Here is a 19,070-nt window from a genome sequence, read left to right as displayed (position 1 = left end):
GAATGCCTCTGCAGCGTTTTTGTGTTTTATCTTCATTACAGGTAAGTAACTCTATATTTTTATAGCATTACCCGGGTCCTGTCTTGAGGTTTGGTGAACCCTAACCTTCTAAAGCATATGGAAGTCCCCTAATCTTATTTCAATTCCTTCAGTTTACCTCCCAGTCACAAAATATTTTCTTAAGAAAACTAACCAACTTATATTGTTGGCCAGTTTATTCAATAAGTATATATGTATGTGTGTATATATATATTTATATATTATATATTTATATACATATTTTAAACATGATTCTGGCAAGAACTATGACATATCTTTGTGTTATTCACTAATTTATTACTAAATAAATATATGTATTATATATCCTCTATGGACAATATGTGTCCCTGCCCATGGCTTACTTGGGAAAATATCATAGTAGTGAAGGCCCAGGAAGATTAGGAAAGTAATTTCTAAGAATGCTTCCTCCTTACCTCTTTGATTATAGGATATAGTGAAGAAAATTAGGCAAATGTTTTATGACTCCAAAATGAGTACCAATGCTTCTGCAGGAAGTTGCTGCCATAACTGCCATAAAATGCAATTTCTGGCATATATTTGGTTAAAATGTCTTTTTGTTCTAAAGAGATAAGGAAATATCTTTTTTTGCTGAGGCTTTTCATTTTCTGCTGAAAATGAGGTTTGGCTTTCAAGATCTTGCACTGTGATAAGAGTGATGCTAGGTGTTACTTCCACACCATTTACCTGTCACTTCCTTTTATCCAACTATTTAGCAATGTTAAGCGAAAGAACATTTAGTTGATCAGACTTTCCACAGTACCATTTAATGAATCAGAAATTATTTACAGTCACCAAATAAAGTGAAAATTATGTGTACCTCAACTAATTAATTGTATTTACTGCAGACAGTAAATATCGCATATGATTATAACTGTAAAAATAGGTGAGTTTAAAGAGCAAATATATAAAGGTGAATTTAGTGAATCAGGCACACAGGGCTTGTAAACTTGCTATTTGAAGAGGACAAAGGGCAGAAGTGGTTTTGCCTGCAAAGAATTCTTTTCTCCTTGCACATCTATCTGTCCAAGTTGTTAAGGCATTATCATTTTTGCACCTACATCCCAATTAATGACAAGACCTACAGAATGAGCTCCCAATTGCATTAAAGCTTGCTGCTAATGGCAGAATGAATTTATTTAGAAAAAATAAGCATAATGTTGTAAAGTGTCCACTCCATAAAGTTCTTGCTTGTACCAATGACTGCACGAAAATATCACATTTTTAGACCCATGGTTGAGGTATTAAATAAAACTTCTCTGCATGCAGATGCAGAGTTCAGTCCCTGCCTTATATTTTTGAGCAAGCAGCAACCTCAAGTGGCAGCTGTGTGGGTAAATATATTTCTTCATGAAGAGGTTTTATCAGGAATCTGAAACATATTCAACATTAGACCTATTGCAGAATTGTCTTTGTTAGCAGGATGGGTTTAACTGTGGCTTTCACAAAATTTTGTGTGTTTAATCAGGTGGCAGAATGGAGGAAGGAGTGGGAGCTGAAAGTGGAGGAGTGCTTGAGGAAGAAAATCATGTGGAAGTATGGTGCAACTCTGAAGACCTAAAACTATTAATAAAAATTTAAAAAAAAAAGAAGAAAGAAAATATAAAGGAGGAACAACACAGTAGTTAATTTTCCCTGCATGAGAGACACTGATATGCTTTTCACCTGACTCTTTATGCAACTCAAATTACTTGAGAAACTAGCAAACAATTAAATACTCAGCAGAGAGCATACATTGGTATGTTTGGCTTCAAGGAAGTGTCTCTGTCTGAGCTACAGCTATAGATTCATCAGGAAAAGAAACTGCATCTTTTAAAATGTCAGCTGCTCTTCCTTCTGCAGCTCTCTGGTTACCAGTTCAAATCTTATGACTCAGGCTTAATAATAACACTTTTGAAGCTGGGCAAACTATTCATAATACAATATGTCTACTACCGAGCAAAATGCATTCATATAATTGAAACAATTGCACTAAATGATGACTTCATCATAATTTTCTATACAGACAGAAATATAGGAAAATGAAATTTTTTTTTCTATTGATGCTCATTTTTGTTTTGAAGTGCATCAGTTATAATTTGTGTGGCAGTGATTTTGATTTTCCTGAGGGTAGAGTACATTGATAGAAGCCATTTGGCCTCATTTTCACACAAGGACCAGCTATATTAGAGTACTACATTACTCCTTGCTGGCCCCATTACCCCTTGCCCAGTTGGAATAAAACTCCAACAACAGAGTGGAGTGCCTGCAAAAGTTACTTAAGATAGAATGCAAAGACAGAAGGTCTCCTTATAGTCTTGATTCTCCCCAAAAGTCATAAATTTTGGCATTTTACAGCTGCTCCCATTTTTCTCCTCTTTTTTCCCCTTTTTCTGTGTCATTCTGCATCATCTACAAGACAGATAAACTCGCAAGGCATGGTTTTCATTAATTGTTTTCATTCATTTTTCTTTCTTATTCTGAATTGTAATCTCAGACAATGTGAACTGTCCCAAAATGGATTTCTTAATATTCACCTGACCAGGAAGTGAGTTTCCCTCTAAGAAGCCAGAAAGGGTCCAGTATAAAATGGCACTGATGAACTATCACACCAAGACAATTGTTTTCGATAGTAATGCATTGTTGTGGTGAAGCTGCCACCAGTTGGAGCCACTTTTAACTCTGGTGCTAAGAAAATTACAAAGGCAATATTGTGGGAGCAATAGAAAAGAATAGGTGTGAAAGAAAAGAAATGGAGAGGAAAAAAAACCCTACACTAACCAGCTAAGAAATTAAGTACCTTTACACTTTTCTCAGCCTCAGAGAAATAGGAGCGAGCTGACACTAAAGGTCTGCAAGAAGGTTGAAGTCCCTAAATCCTGTAGGCTTCAATAGGAATAAAAGATGCCAACACCTAGGAAAACCATACCCTGCAAATCTAGTTCTTCAATGTTTTAGTGCAATTTCAAACCAAAATACACTCCACCCCCAACTATTATTTTCTGGAAACTCATATGTTAAAATCACTGTGGTGCCTCTGAATTTTTCTCTGTAGTTAATGTATTAGCTCCATCTGACAGAGTGTTCTAGTTTTGGCTGGGGCAATTTTCTTCACAGTGACTGGTATGGAGCTATGTTTTGGATTTGTGCTGAACACAGTGTTGATAATATAGAGATGATTTTGCTATTGCTGAGCAGGGCATACATGGAACCAAACCTCTTCTGCTTTTCATATGACCACAGTGGCAAGGAATTTGGGGGCACATGAGAGGTTGAGAGGAGACACATCCAGGCTGGGTGACCCAAACTGACCAAAGTGAAGTCATGACACCCTATGATGTCATACTCATTATAAATAGTAGGGTGAAGAAGGAGGAAGAAAGAGCACATTCGAAGTGATGGTGTTTGTCTTCCCAAGTCACTATTGCGTGCTCTCCTGGAGATGACTGAGGACCTGCCCGCCCATGGGAAGCAGTTAATCAATTCTTTGTTTCGCTTTCCTTGTGTGCATGGTTTTGCTTTCCCTATTAAACTGTCTTTATTTATCTCAACCCTCAAGTTTTGTAGTTTGTACCCTTCTGATTCTCTCCCTGATCCTGCTGATGTGGCAGTGATCAGGTGGCTGTGTGGTGTTTAGTTGCCAGCTGGGGTACAACCATGACTCAGAGTATCATACATGCAACTTAACAGGAATTCAGTAAGGGGTTAGAGTTCATTTAAAAACTGTTCATTGACTGATTTTTCATGGATTACTATCTTGACATCAGAGAGACTGAAGGTTTTACTGTAACTTATAGGTACAATGGTGATCGTATAAGCATGGAAGCAAAGATGTAGGCAATCATACATACAAGCTTGTTAGCAGATATATGTAGAGTATTTAAAAGCAATATAGAACATGTTTTGAGAGTTTTTTTCATTCTCATGTATATTAATACTCAGCCACCAATCGTTTATGGAATTTGTACAAAGTGAAGGTATTGTAACTCAATCATAATAAATTAATCTTCCCAATATATTGAACAAGTGTAAGCTTTCCTTACATTATCTTACATTAGTAACAATCCTAAGTAATTTTAATGTATGAAAATTCCTTGACTGGAACAACTATCTATTTGGCAAACAGAGTAGCTAATAAATGCTTCATTGTCTTCCCAAACTGCTGTCCCGTGGGTCACTCCTCCATGGGGTGCAGTCCTTCACAAATGAGCTGTGGCCCCCACAGGGGCCACAAGTCCTACCTGGGAAAAACCTGCTCCAGCGTGGGCTTCCCTCTCCATGGGCTGCAGTTCTCCAGCAGGACCCTGCTTCATCCTGGGCTTCCCACGGGGTCACAGCCTCCTTCATGCATCCACCTGCTCCAACATGGGCTCCTCCATGGGCTGCAGGTGGGTCTCTGCACCCTGATGGTCCTCCATGAGCTGCAGGGGCACAGCTGCTCCACCATGGTCTGCACCACAGGCTGCAGAGGCCTCAGCTCTGGCACCTGGAGCACCTCCTGCCCCTCCTTCTGCACTGACCTTGGTGTGTACCTTGTTGTTCCCATGTTCTCACTTCTCTCTTCCCTGGCTGGAATTTCTTCTGCGCAACAACCTTCTGTTCTTAAATATGTTATTGGCTTGGCCTTGGCCAGCGGCAGAAAGTCCATCCTGGAGCCGGCTGGCATTGGCTCCACAAGACAGGGGAAGCTTCTAGCAGCTTCTAAGGAAACCACCCCTGCAGCCCCCCCACCACTACCAAAACCCAGCCACAGAAACCCAGTACACCACAGAAAGGGACCTCAAAGAAATTTAGAGGGGGAAGGAAAAAAAAACACATGAAAACCATAGTGTAATGCTGGAGATGAAAACTGAACAGGAGCTTTTGAATTTGTGTTTATAGAAGTGTAATCAACTTCATATAACTTCTTTAATAAGGAAAATTAGATGCACATGTTATGTTAATAGGATGGTATATTCTGAAATTAAACACAGGAGCTGAAAGTGAAGTTACCCTTCCTGCTGAAACAGACTATGGGTTCTGCAGGCTTCACTCACTGAAAGTCTAAGCAAGAGCTGCTGTACCTGAAAAGGCATATATTCCATATAAAGGCTTTGCTCTTTTAGCTCATGAAAGTTATAGTTGATGTTGATAACATTTCATATCTTTCACTTTAGCTTAAGTGTAGCATTCAGTTCTCTAGGGAGCACTACAAAAGCGTGCCTCTGAACCTGGATGCAATAAGCTGATTTTTTTTAACTTTAGCTTATACTTATTGAATTCTAGTGTGTTGTGTAGGAACATAGGCATTGGTAATACCTTGTCCTGAGAGGACAGTCGTGCCTGGAAAAATATCTGATAAACCTGACAACTGACCCAGAGCTATGGAAGGATATGGTATGAATCCATATTGTGTTTTAGATTGAACATATGAGCTCATTTCAAAGAAAAACACCTTCTGACTACTAAGATAGCAGCTGCTGGGTGAGTGTCTCCTCTCTGGAGGGGCTGGCATCCAAAACACTGTTGGGAGGCTGGCAGAGTTCTGGAGTGTTCTTTAGGAAGGTGAATGTTCTTCTTCCTGGAAGGTGGAAAGGAAAAGGAAAGGGAATGAAAGAAGCTCAGCTACCAGCACTTGAGTAACCAGCACCATGAGATGTTTGGTCTGAGAGCACATCATGAAGTCCCTGCTCTGAATGCTCTCTGAAGAGATTTATTTTCCTCCATGGACTATACAGAAAGCTTAAAAAACCCTCTTACTGCCTAAAAGAACATGGTGAGAATTTCTCTACAAGCTCATTCCTTCACTAGATCATCTTGGTGAAAGTTGTTTGATTAAACTTTGATAATAAACAATGCATATGTATTTGTGCACATACATGTGTAGGTCTGCATCTATGTCATTCTGTCGATAGACGTGAGAATGGGAATTATCCTGTAAAACAAGTCTTAGTAACTAGAAAATGTGTAATAAGGTAATGGAAGCTGGCTTTAAAAATTCATATGAATTCTGTGAATGCCATTCAAACAACTTAACGAATATATTCAAGATCCATAAACAAAATCCCTATTTTTAAGAGCCTCCATTTAACAGTAACTTCAAATATATATTTAAGCAACTTTAATACCTGAACTCACGAGTATTTTCTCTCCTTTCATGTTGGCTGAAGCAGCATCATAACCTAACTGATAAATTCTTCTAATTGATGTTATAGTAATGTAACAGGACATGGCAGTTCATGGGTTTGTGTAAGTAGACAGCAGACTATAGGCCATTCAGCTCCAGGAAATCTGAAAGCACTAAACCTTAAATACTATTTGAAACTATTGAAATGTTAAAGGGAATGCTTGACATCAAAGTATTGCTTCCATCACACTACTGTTACCTTAAAGGTACAGCACATTGTTTAAAATGTAAGGTGAAAAACCCAACAAATTATTCAGCTTGGAAACCTTCAGCTGCAGCCTCTTCCTTAGAGCTAGGCTATTTTAAATTTGTTGGTTTTAAGAGGCAGTGTTGAAATGTAACATAAGAGCAAAAATGAACAGATAACTGAAAGTTCCTCTGATGTTAAAATTTATAATCATTGCCAACATCTGGTATAAGATAGATGGAAAACCAAAATGTAGCTCATCATCAAATAATTTACAATCATATTCCTGTGTCTATATATTGTTTTCTGAAGCAGTTTGAAGAGTTACTAGAGTTCTATATCCAGAGAGTGGAGAATATAAGACAGAAAAATCTTGTAACAGCCTGAGTGATCCGATTATCTTTTCACAGAACTCTTCAAGAAAGACAGATTTTGCAAAGCAGCTGGTGATTGTTGAATTACCAGAATTCCCTTACAATTAAAAGAATGTTTTTTAGATATTCTTTCTGACAGCACAGAGCTGCTTATAAATGGGTAATCAGTAGTATTAAAATTGCATGTAACAGTCAAGCTTCAAAAGTCATATCTAATGAAAATACAATTAGCCATAGATTTCAACCAGTTAACTATTCATGCTCAGCAGCATATAAAACTTTAAAGCCTGTAAATGGCAAACTGTTTTTTTAAAACCTGTTCAAGTTGTTGTACTCTGAAGCTCATCTGTAATTTTCACATTATGACTTGGAACTTACTGTTTTAAATCTCATCTCTGCATTTTATATGGATTTTACTATTATCAAATTTGACATTAAAAAATGCCTAAAAGATCCCCAACAAGCAACAAAACAGATGTCTGTAAAAATTGATACTTTGCTTTCAATTTAGATAAAAATGAACCTTTGTAATTTTTAGACACAGTACATTTAGCTTTATGGGGGAGGATTTGAATAAGTATTTATGAATGTTTTAGATTCGTGTGAGGTACAGTATGAAAACACAAGATAATCCTGGCAAACCTGACATAGAAAGGCAAACAAATGGAAAATATTAAATAACAGCAAAGCAGCTATTAGGATAAGGATAGTATAAATGAACAAAGATTAATATGGATATAAAAATATTGTTATAATATAATTAATTCATTTCTTTATATCCTTTTCAAAAGCATAATGTTCCATTATTCTGTGCTATTTTACCTTTTTTTCCCCCCAGGATTTTCTTTAGATGTTTTCATAGCACTAGTGAAATATACAAAATTTTCACCAATTTAACCTGTTTTATTTCCTATATTCATAGTATAAACACACTTTTTTTACTCCTCTATATTTTACAACTATCAAAACAATTTTTAGCTCTGACTGTTTGTTCTAAAATTCTATAATGATTTCAGCTGTTCCAGAAATATACATTTGGTTAGCAAAAGAGGCTTTTCATACAGAAAACTGCCACTCTCTTGAATAATTCTATTAATAATCAACAGAAAAAAATGCATTTCTTTGATAGTGATGAATAGTAATATTAGTATTTAGATTACTATGATCTCGATGATATTTCAATTCTTCAGCCAAAATTAATTTAAAAACAAAATTTTGGCATGATTTACTGCATTTAGGAATCACCAGTTACATAGAACATTGATATGGTTTGAATTGACTTTTTTCACAATTATTCTGTGTTTTTTCCTTTAAACAATGTCTTTGATTCAGGCATCTTCTGCCTATGACAATTAATGCCTGAAGACAATTAACAGCAAAAAAGGAAATTAAATCCCAAGCAAAATATTTAAAGCAAATAAATCATTCAGAGCCTGGCCTGAGACTCTCTGTTATTAGAAGAAACATACCTGTAGGATTAAGTGTGTATTTATTCATGTTTCATAATTTTCTAGCATGGTCTGAAATGCACTATACTTTAACAATAAATTAATCACTGACAGTTAATTAACTTACAGTCCTATTAAAGAGGTCTCCTCACACACAAGCAGACTTAAGACTGAGATGACACCACAAGGGGTATTTTTGTAGTGGGTTTCATAAATTCATGACATGCCAGGTAACTAATAAAAGTAGTATAAAATAAAATATTATTTAAAAAACAGTGATTTTATTCATTACTTTCTGGAAGAAAAGATTACAAAATTGTTTCATTTCTTCCATTCACACAGTCTCTTTAAAACCAGCCTTCTAATAATTAAGGGCATCCTGAAGTCAGTGACAGTTCCAATAATTGATCAGAATGATTAAAAAATCAAAATTAAAAAACAAAACAGGATTCTTAACTCTAACATTGTTTGTGGTATTTCTTGAGTCAGTCTGAGAGAGGAATCACTCATACTACAGAGACAGCTACTAGTTAGCTGCAATTCTTTTATAATGGTTTAAACAAAAGTAAATAGGTTTTTTGGGCTTTGATTTTAAAAACAACAACAAACAAACAAAACAAATGAACAAACAGAACCAAAACCACATAAAGCCCCAGCAAAACCTGCACAGCAAAGGGACAGGAAAGCTTACTTGTGTTCAGTGCCCATTGATGAAAGTACTGTTCTCTGATCCATGCTGCTATTGTTGGTTTTGGTTTAGCTCCCTCTCAATCAATTTCTAACAGGGCATGATTTAATAAGGTTTTTTAATCTCCAAAAATGGGGAGAGGGTGGTTGTGGTATTTTCATTCATCAAAGGGAGCCTTTCAGGTTTCTTTGCTTTCACCTGCTGGGACCCATTTGGTCCCTTTCAAAGAGAATGCAATGACACAATGAATAAGAAATGCTAGAATAAGCGTCCCTTATTCTACCAATAGTATAATCAGTGAGTACTTGTAAAACCTATTGTACTTCACAGAGGTAGTTGTAAGACAATTAAATCTTGCTTCTCAGGCAAATGATTTTAGTAGTTAACCTGAAACAGCCAACAATATGTTAGAGAATGTATGCATCTGCAGAAATGATGTAATGGGATACTGAAATGGGATACTGCTTATCTGGAAAATCACGGTGGTTTGGGGTTTTTTTTGTTTTATTTTTTGGGGTTTTTTTGGGTTGGGTTTTTTTGTTTTGGGTTTTTTTTGTTTAGTGGGTTTTGGGGGGATTTGGTTTGGTTTGATTTGGTTTGGTCGTTGTTTTTATTTTGTAGCCTGGAACTACAGCATATGCAAGATGTAATTAGAGAAAAATACTGGAAAAAAGCAGAAGAGAACTTAAGTTTTATTCCTAAAAATTCTTATGTGTAAGGAATGAATAGTCCATATATATGCCCTTTTAAATGCATAATTTATATCTTATGTGAGCAACAAGAGAGTCTTATATTTTTATCACAGTCTGAATTCCAGACAGTGACTTAATAAATAGCAAATATTCACATAGTTAACATCATCTTGATGTGACAGTCAGTTTAATCTTAATTTCATTTGTAACACTAAAATTCAATTTTAGACTTTTTCCTCCTTACTGAGTTTTTTGTGTGTCAAAAAAGAGCTTATAGTCCTTTGAAGAGACATGCATTCATTCTGGACTCTACACTATTTGTCCACCTTCTGCTGCACGGACATTTCTTACAAAACATTTACCTCCTGCATCATGTCAGCTCATGTATTTTCTCTTAAAAATTGCATTTTTCTTGTTAGATTCACTTCAGCAGAATTGTAAACATTTTGTGATAGAAAACAGAAATGGTCAGATAAGAATTGTTATGTATAAGAGCACAGGCAGAAGATACCAGAGTCAGCAGATATATTTGCATCCCTACTTTTATTTGTTATATAATAGATGAAGGAAAATAAATTCTATTTGCCATTTGTATTATTAAATTTTACTAATCTAAGCACGTATACTTCTCTTGTTTTTAATAGCAATTGTACCAATAGTTAAGATCAGACTGATAGTTTTCATATTTTACTTCAGATTTTAAAGAAGAGAAAAAGGCAAAACTGAGCAATCCCTGATATGGTTTTGCATTCTTCTATTGGTAAATATCTCCATTCTTTCCTTTTTTGTGTGTGTAAGAGATACTCAGCCACATAAGACAGTGTTTTGCATTAATAAGGGATAGTGTTATTTCAGAAAGAAATCCACCTTATGAAAATTATCGGAACTACAAACATGTTTAAAAATACTAACTTTTCTACTAACTTTTATAGTGGCTTTAGGGTTTTTTAGGAGGTGGCATATGAAAGAGCACACAGAAATACGGTGAGATTTTAAAAGTACCTGAACCACTATTTATGAATGCTGGTGGACCCAAATCATAACCAGTTTTCCAGATTCCAATGATCATTTCATGATAAATCCCATGAAAATGGTTTTGTACTTTTAAACATGAATACTTTTAATCTCTTCTTAAATCTTAAGTTCTGTTGTCAGGGGAAGATGGCATAATGCCTTTTAAAAATGTCACATGGAGTAGCTATTCTTTATAAATGTGGTCCTGAAAAGCAGAGCTGGGACAAATGAAAACAAAAATATACAGAGCTGTGCCTGGACTGAAAGGGTGAATCAAATTTTGGGCAGAGAGAATCAAACTTTCTGATTGGTTTAGACTTAGTGGTTTGCCATGATTATTCAGTGTTGAGTAGGAAAACTGTATGTGTGGGATACGGTGGAAAAGGACTTCAAAGAAGAGGGATGCTGTTTAGTGATGGCTCAGAGAAGGCACTACAGTGGGAGTTCCCAGTGAGGAAGACCCTTACCCATAGGCACACAACACTACTGCTTACTACGATTTCTTCTTGCAGATGTTATGGATCAAACTACACTTAATCCAAGCTGCCTTTCCTCACCACCATTAACTTGGTACCTATGTGGTGGCCTGATGAACTTCTTAGTATTTTCGCCCTCAGTGTTCTGTGTGAAATCCTGTACTTTTTCCTTGTAAGTCCAATTTGCCATAGCTGCCGGGAGAAGCATGATTTTGTCTGCTTAATTGACCAAGCATTCCCTGGCTCAGCATGCCAGTAGACAGCCAGTAACATCACAGGTAACTGAGGTTTAACACAAAACTAGTGTCACTCACTGGCAGTCATGATTTTCTGAAAAGAAGAGCCTTCTTCCAGTCTTTTATACAATAAGGATCAATTATACAATAATAGTACTATTTTATGCCTACAGAAGCTACATTTATTACTGTGCTTGTGTATTCCCTATTTTAATAGAAGGAGTAGGACAGACACCATGCAGAGGTCAAATGTCATTTCTTGGCACTATAAGTGGTGTTGAAACCCAGGACTTCAATTTTTAATCCTACTCTGTATGAAGCAGACTTTCTGAGGACACTTCTAAGAATAACTGACCATATGTTTGCCTTTTGAAGAGATGATGCTTTCCTTCTCAAGTTCCTTAGCCCTGGCTTAAGTGGTATGGTGGAAGAAGAGGTCTGCCTCTACACCCACTTCATAAATAAAGATTATACCAATGAAGATGGGATGTTCGTAGTTTCATGGTGCTGCTGAACTCAACTGGGTAACCAGCAGTGACAACATTGCTGAAGACATCTGTTTCATCCTGATTGGCTGATATAAGAAATCCAACACGGAAAGCAATAAGAGTTCTCCTGCTCTCATTTCTTTCAAAAGAGAAAAGTTTAGCAAAGTCACTTTTTGGTAGTTAGCTGCATTATCTCATTTTTTCACCTGCTGACCAGGCTCAGCTTTGCTGGAGATCAATAGCCTTGGGCAGCTTGTAAGGTCAATAAAAAACATGTGGAAAGTTGTGAGGAGAAAACTCTTGAGGTAGTGCATGATGTTTTTGAGGGCAACACTAGTCTGTCTGTTGAGTTTAGCTGCTGCAACGATGTGAGATGAATGAAGAGCAAGTGCCCCTGTGTATAAAAAAACATACAAAAGCATTAATTGTGTCCCTTAATTTTCTTAATTTCTTTCTTTTGCATGTTAAGGATATGAGATACTCTATTTAAAACAGCTGTGATGCTACTGTGAAATTAGTTCTTCCTTTTGCAGGACACGGTCATCTCTGTTACAATACCAGCATTTCAACAGAAGAGTCTTTCGCTGTATTTGACTCCTGGTGGCTGGATGATAGCTTGCAGAATAGTCTTTCATTGTTGTTATTTTATTTTATTTCAATTTAAATGTAGTATGGAATGTTTTAAAAAAAAGAAAACAGTCTTTTTCAGATTGTTACTATATTTCAAAAACATAACAAATATAGCCCTTTTTTTCTTTCCTAATGGAAAGACTACATTTTTGTTCGGGATTTAAATTTTTCTTGGGGAGGGGCAGAGGGAGGTACTTATTTTTCTGTGGAGGTGCATCTTCAAGAAGAGAAGCTCTGGAATTAACACACTGCTGTGCGTTGATACACAGCCCGGTAGCATTTGATATACGCACTTGGCAGTTACAGAGTTAATTTTCAATAGTAACTCATCAAGATAAGCTGACCAAGTCCCAGTCACAAGGCCAAACACAAAAAAACCCAAAGGAAATTAAGAACACCAGTCTTTACTTATGTCACTGTCTGCTGTGCAAATGAAGGAGGGAAAGATTGTAGTCAGAAGGGAGGTATTTCAAACAAACAAGTGGACTTTTATAAAAAATATAACACAATGTAGAACATCAGCTGACGCAGTCAAAAGCCCTTGTAGATCTCATGCTATTTGTGCACGAGTGCAACATGAGGATTCTTTTATTTTCTTTTCATACCCCTATCTTCAATCATCAGTTTAACTAGGGCCTCTGCTCTTCATACTTTTCCCTGACTATTCCCACAACAGTGGGATTAAATGAGAGGGACAAGTCCAAATGCTCTGTAGCCCTGCTGAGGAGCATCAATATCTGTCAACACCTAATGTAAAAGTTATGAGGCATCACGCCAACTGTGGCTTTCAAGATGATTTTAAAACCACTTCAATGCAAAAAAAAAAAAGGTTTCCATCTTTTAATACTGTATTTCTTGGCAACTCTGCTGTGTGCTGACACCAAGCGGGATTAAGACAAACTCTAGAAGTTGTTCATCTGACCCAACTTCTTTGCAGGGAGTAGCTTCATTGCTGGCAATAACATACTTGTCTCACAGGCTTCTTTCTCTGTAGGTACCTCTAAGGGAATAGGTACCTGCCTTTTTGGATAAAAAAGTACTTGGGAGTCAGAAGGATGGGTCTACCATAATTCTTGCCACCTACTTTTTATAACTGGGTTATTTCAGATGGTTTCCACGGCAGATGAACATTACCTGTCTTGCAGGAACAGATGGTTAAACCTCATTTAACTGCTGCTTAGGAGTAGTATGGACTGGTGGGATTGGAAAACTATAGATTATATTTGTGCAACTGTCTTATATAATTCAAGAGCACCTAATGAGTTGTCATCACAGGGTTTTTTTAAGACTTATTTTTATTTAGTTTGTTTTGGGAGGAGATGCTTTATTTGACAAAATTTAACCTCAAATTCTTTCCTTCACAAAATTCCATGCAAGAATTCATATGAATAATAAAAGTTTCTACACTGGGGTCAAATTTCTAAAAAGCTGTAAAGAAACTGTACTCACTTGCACTTACTGTGCTTTGGAACTTTGTGACATAGATCACACATTTGTGATAAAAATCAGGTTGCCATATAGACCTTCTGGCCCTTCAAAGAACCCAATTGGGCCAAATCTGACTCAGATCTGCAAGACTTTTTGTAAGATTCATCATATTATTTGTAGTAATAAGGAATTCTAAATTGTAAGATACTAAATAAAATAATAATTAAAAAATTGTTTGTTCAATAAAAAAGTGTAAACAGTGTCTTAGAAAAAAATAATTTAGAAGACACTTTCAGGGCCTGGATTGCAGAGCAGCAAAACTCCTCTCCAGGTTTCTGGGGCTGTGTTGTTTGACATGTGACTTAGACATGAATTCCAAATTCTCTTTCTGTTACAAGATTTGGCAATTTTGTTTAAAATATATTTGAAAGGAAAGATACCTCCCACAACTCCAAGAAGTATATCAAGCATCCATATTATCATTGAAATAATGTAAAAATGGCCCAGTTTCACAATTTGCCGCGCCAGGCAAAACAGAATTGTTACATAGGCCATTAAAATCTCAACTTTCTCTCTAGGCAAGTTAGAGGTGCCTGGATTTCAAATTCTTGTTTTTGTTGGAAGCATGAAATTAATGATTTAACAATTTCAAAGATTTCAACTTGGATTAAGAAAGAAAATAAAAACTTGAGCAAAGGACAAAAAAAACTTGTGTGTTTCACATCACCTTAAAAAACAGAATTAAGTTTAAAAATTGTTGCAGATGATATGGACTTGTATAAGTAAATCAGAAGCTAGAAAATCTATTATACCCGTATAATCATAACTTTATCGATAGCATATGAAATAAATAATGGTGATCAGTATCTTTATACCTTTTCTGGAATATGTAGGTTTTCCTGCAGGATGTTTAAAAATAGTTTCTTAAAACATACTCTGAGTCACAACAGATTTGTCATTCATTCACTGCTGGACATAGAGATTTAATTTCACTTTTTTTTTCCTGTTGTTTTAAATCAAGCTGGTTCTCCAAAAGATAAAAAGAACCTTTAAGTGAAGGAAGAAATGATAGTGTGTGGCCTGAATATGGCAATTGTTCATACATTTAAGGTGCAGATAGTGTTTAAAGGCTTAATAAGTGTGCTGCAAAAGTACAGAGACAGTGGGTAAAATTTATCCCTAGTGCAATGTCGCTGAAATCAACAAATCCACACCGGGGAAAAATGGAGTGGTTGAAAGTTCTCTCGCAAAAACCAGTGAACCTGCTTCCACCCCACCCCCCACCCCCCCTCCCCAGGGAAAAAGCAAACCCCGCGTGTTTGAACGTGTTTTTTTGGTGCCCAGGAGAAAGCAAAGCCCCGCGTGGCCCTGGACAGCGCCCGCGGTGTTCTCCTGACATCTAGTGGCTCCTTCCGCTCAAATGCTCAAACAGCCATACCCACAACTAACTAAATACTCTGTGCTTAATTCTAGAATAGACGTATAATGCTGCATTGCCCAAGGCTTTTTTTCAAGAATAGGAATAATTATTAGTCAAATACCTGTTCCTCCTCAAATCAGAGTATCCAGAACCAGCTGGCGCCAGTGTTTTTCTAACACATTTTTGGTTTGTGGGGTTTTTTTTTCACCTCCATGTGTTGACACAGAAATTTATGGGCTGGACCAAACTGATAATCTCCATGTCAACTGTGTATTTCAGCCTTTAATCAGTAACAAAGAAACATCCTTCCTTGATACGTAATGGAGAAGAATTTGTTGGTCTTAGAGAATGATGTGAAATAATTAACTTTACAGTTTATTTGTGGGTGTAAGGTATTGTTTCTGAATGCTGAGACGTACTTATTTTTTTTCCTTCTTATCACTCCACCAGTTTTCTCTTTAATCTCATGCTGTTGGAGCTCCCACTCTGACTCAAACTGGGACCTGTGTATTTTGCCATAGGTCTCTGAGCTGGTTAATGACCTTTCTCTTCTCTTTACCATTTCCATTTCTCCTGATATCACCTTTATCGTCTAAAATTTGCAATTTTTTTTCTGTCTTACACCATTATAGCAGGCTGTTCCAGGCGGTGATGGGGACTTTACACACACAGATCATTAGTATCGAGCAAATGTATGCATCAACATTCACATCCCTCAAACAGCATTATAAGGAAATCCACATGGTACTAATTATCTGTTAAGTAAGCAACATAATAAAAGTTGTACAGAAGTCCTGCTCTAAGACATCAAAATCAGCCCAAACCTCCATCTTCAAAAGTCTCAATTGGTATCTCAATCTGAACACTAAGTAAGGCAAAAAATATAGACTTTTTTCTACCAGGCATGTTCAAAACAACAAGGAGATGGCAGAACATTGTAGGAATAAGTTGAAGAACAGAGGGAAGTGTATTATTGTACCGTCTGCATTGGAATAATTCCCCAAGAAATAACAGACTGAAATATACCCAGATGAATTCTTTAGCCTGGAAACCTCTGTACTGTCTCCCTTTGTCAAATGATGTAACGCCCATTTTTTTTTGCACCTTTGCTTTCTGTAGCATTTTTCTTTTGTTCCTCTTTGGATCTCTACAGACTTTCAGAAAAAAGTGGGGATTCAGTCTGAAGCACAAATGTAAAACCTAGAAAGCTAGATATGTCGAATAATATTTTTTTTTGCATTAGAGTCAGAAACATGGATACAGTGGTACATTTATATCAAAATCATGTATTGTATTTTGACTATCATTCCAAATAGAACAGAGTCTTACCATTGCTGTATACATTTCCTCACATGAAATAGAGAAAAAATTATAATTGTTCCGCATAATTCCTTGTTTAAAATTAGAAAACCAGCTCTGATATAATTGTGTTCTTATTTGGCTACTAATTTTATTAGCCTTTGGTTTCTCAATGAAAAGGAAAACAAATTATTTTAAATTAATTAATTAATTGCTGCTCTCCTTAAATCCTAAAAATCCTCCTCTGAATCTGAGTTTTCTACATTTTAGGTCCTTGGCCTTCTGTAGTCTTCTTAACATTGTAGCTACTCCAAGATTATTATTCTATTAAGACTAAAACATTATCATCTTTGGTTTACACAGGAAAGCTCCTGTCATGTTGGTTAGTATCTTCTGCCATTCCTAACATCTCATCTGATTTTCATATACAGTTGCTGTATCTCCTGTTGCTCCAGAGCACCTTTTGTTTCATTCCCCACTTCTCATTTCTTAATTTCTTCTTCAGAAAGCCCTTTTCATCCCCATTTAAGTACCTGCTTTTCCACCGCAGGTCCCACACTTTGCCTTACACCCCGCGGCACACAATACCAGACAGGCTTTTCATTCACTCAGTGTTCAGAACAGCATTGTGCAAATCAAAACAAGTTAATTGACAGATGGTTTGTGGCATTTTAATGAAATGTCTGGTCACTGAGCAGCTTCACTCTTGTAAACTACAGTAATGAACTAGCTATTGTACAAGCTACAGTAATGAAGCAGGCACAGGCAGAGATGCTGAAGCTGTGTTTTGCCAGATCTGCACGAAAGAGCCCTAAAGTGGGGATACCTCCTCCAGCTCTTGTATCACAGGTTCGAGCTTCTGAGTCCTTCCTGGTTTTCCCCTTTGTCATCACTATAAATTCATTGCCTTCTTAATTGCTTCAAATTAAACATATTTTCCCCTGATGTTTATGGTATCTCCCCACATCTTCCTTGGTTAGAGTGAAAATGAACACTGTTAAGAGACCTGAGTAGTACACGTCACACAGGAACTCCTGAAGGGGGTGTCATCACTGCCATCACAGTAAAACAAGGGTGATATCCTCACTTCCCTGTAATATTCTGCAGGGGAAAAAAGTTCTAACAAGGTTCAGTTGCTCCTTTCCATCTGTGGTGTGTTCAGTATTGTTATGCATCCTTGCATTTTCTGTACTTGCTACATATGGATTAGAATATTGCTGATGCAAGCTTACTAAATTGATAAGAGAGTGAGTTTATCCTCAGGTACCATGGTGATAAGCAATTACAGCCATCAATCAAACTCCCACTACAGACGATAGAAGTGGCCCCAGTGACTTCAGCATGGAAGAGATCCTTGCTGTTCCATTTGCAGAGGATCTTAGAGGCTTTGTTCAGCGCCACAGTACCAAATAGAAATAAAATAAATTAAAAAAATAAAGTAAAAAATTCTCAAAAACCAGTGAAGCTGAGTTATTTCTGAAGTATCTTAGAAACTGAAACATCCCTGTAAGTGACACAGGGAACTCTGCCCTTTAAAACATGGGTTTTCTTTTTTTATTTGCCTGAGCTGAAACTGAATGCTTGCCCTAGTCAGTCCACAGTGCTGAGCAACAGAAACAGAATTTTTACAGGAATTGTATGTGAATGTGGTTTTGTGTACACATTCTTGCATGAACATACCTATCATATTTGATTTCTCATGGGAACCAGCATACATTCCTGTCAAATAGTGTTATACTAGAAGACCAGTTCTTGGTTCGTTAATGCAAGTAGGAATATTGCCATTGAATTCAATATGAGCAGAAAGTGCTACATTTTCAGTGTTACAGCCTATTACTCCAAAAAGCCTGCCTTCACATCCATTTGGATTGTCTAGGAAGAAAAAGGTGCAAAGAAAAAAAATAAAAAATATATAATTTTACAAATTGATCATTCAATTAACTTAAACTTAGAGAAAGAGAACTAATACAAAACAGGCTTTGGAAATATAGAAAGAGGATGGAAATCAGACAAATTCAGGGCTATCTGTCCAAAATTATTCAGATAATAAATTATTTTAAGATTATATTTTTCAAATTAGTATGCTGCTTGCACAGATTAGTGTGCACATGTCACATGGTTATATATGCTGGTGCCTTCCCACTTGCCAGGACACTGTGCAGCATGAAAGGCTCATAGTAGTATTGGTCAGGATGCTATGATAGTTACTGATTTTCATTTTTTTTCATCTCTTTTATGACTTCGGCATTTTTTCAGAGTGTCTCAGTAAGGTATCAAATCTCTATGGCCCTGGCTCCAGGCACAAGGCATTGTGCTTGGGTAGCAAAGGCTTGTTGAGTGCAGGAAGTCACTTTTGGAACAGAGACTGGAGATGACGAATTTGGGAGAAGGAGGAGATGAAGAATTTCAGAGTGCTGTTACTGTTGTCACTGGAGTGCCCACTACTGTGCCCAAAGCATTTAACCCACCAGCATTGATGCTTTCTTAT

General features: G+C 36.7%; 1 long non-coding RNA gene across 1 annotated transcript in view; it reads right to left on the bottom strand.

Moving 5' to 3' along the window:
- Positions 1-19,070, bottom strand: part of LOC135406577 (uncharacterized) — a 110,084-nt gene that overhangs the window by 54,890 nt on the left and 36,124 nt on the right. The window lies entirely within an intron of this gene.

The sequence above is a fragment of the Pseudopipra pipra genome, chromosome Z (genome assembly GCF_036250125.1).
Source record: "Pseudopipra pipra isolate bDixPip1 chromosome Z, bDixPip1.hap1, whole genome shotgun sequence".
In the NCBI taxonomy this organism is placed as follows: domain Eukaryota; kingdom Metazoa; phylum Chordata; class Aves; order Passeriformes; family Pipridae; genus Pseudopipra; species Pseudopipra pipra.
This window is presented reverse-complemented; position numbering and strand designations above follow the sequence as displayed.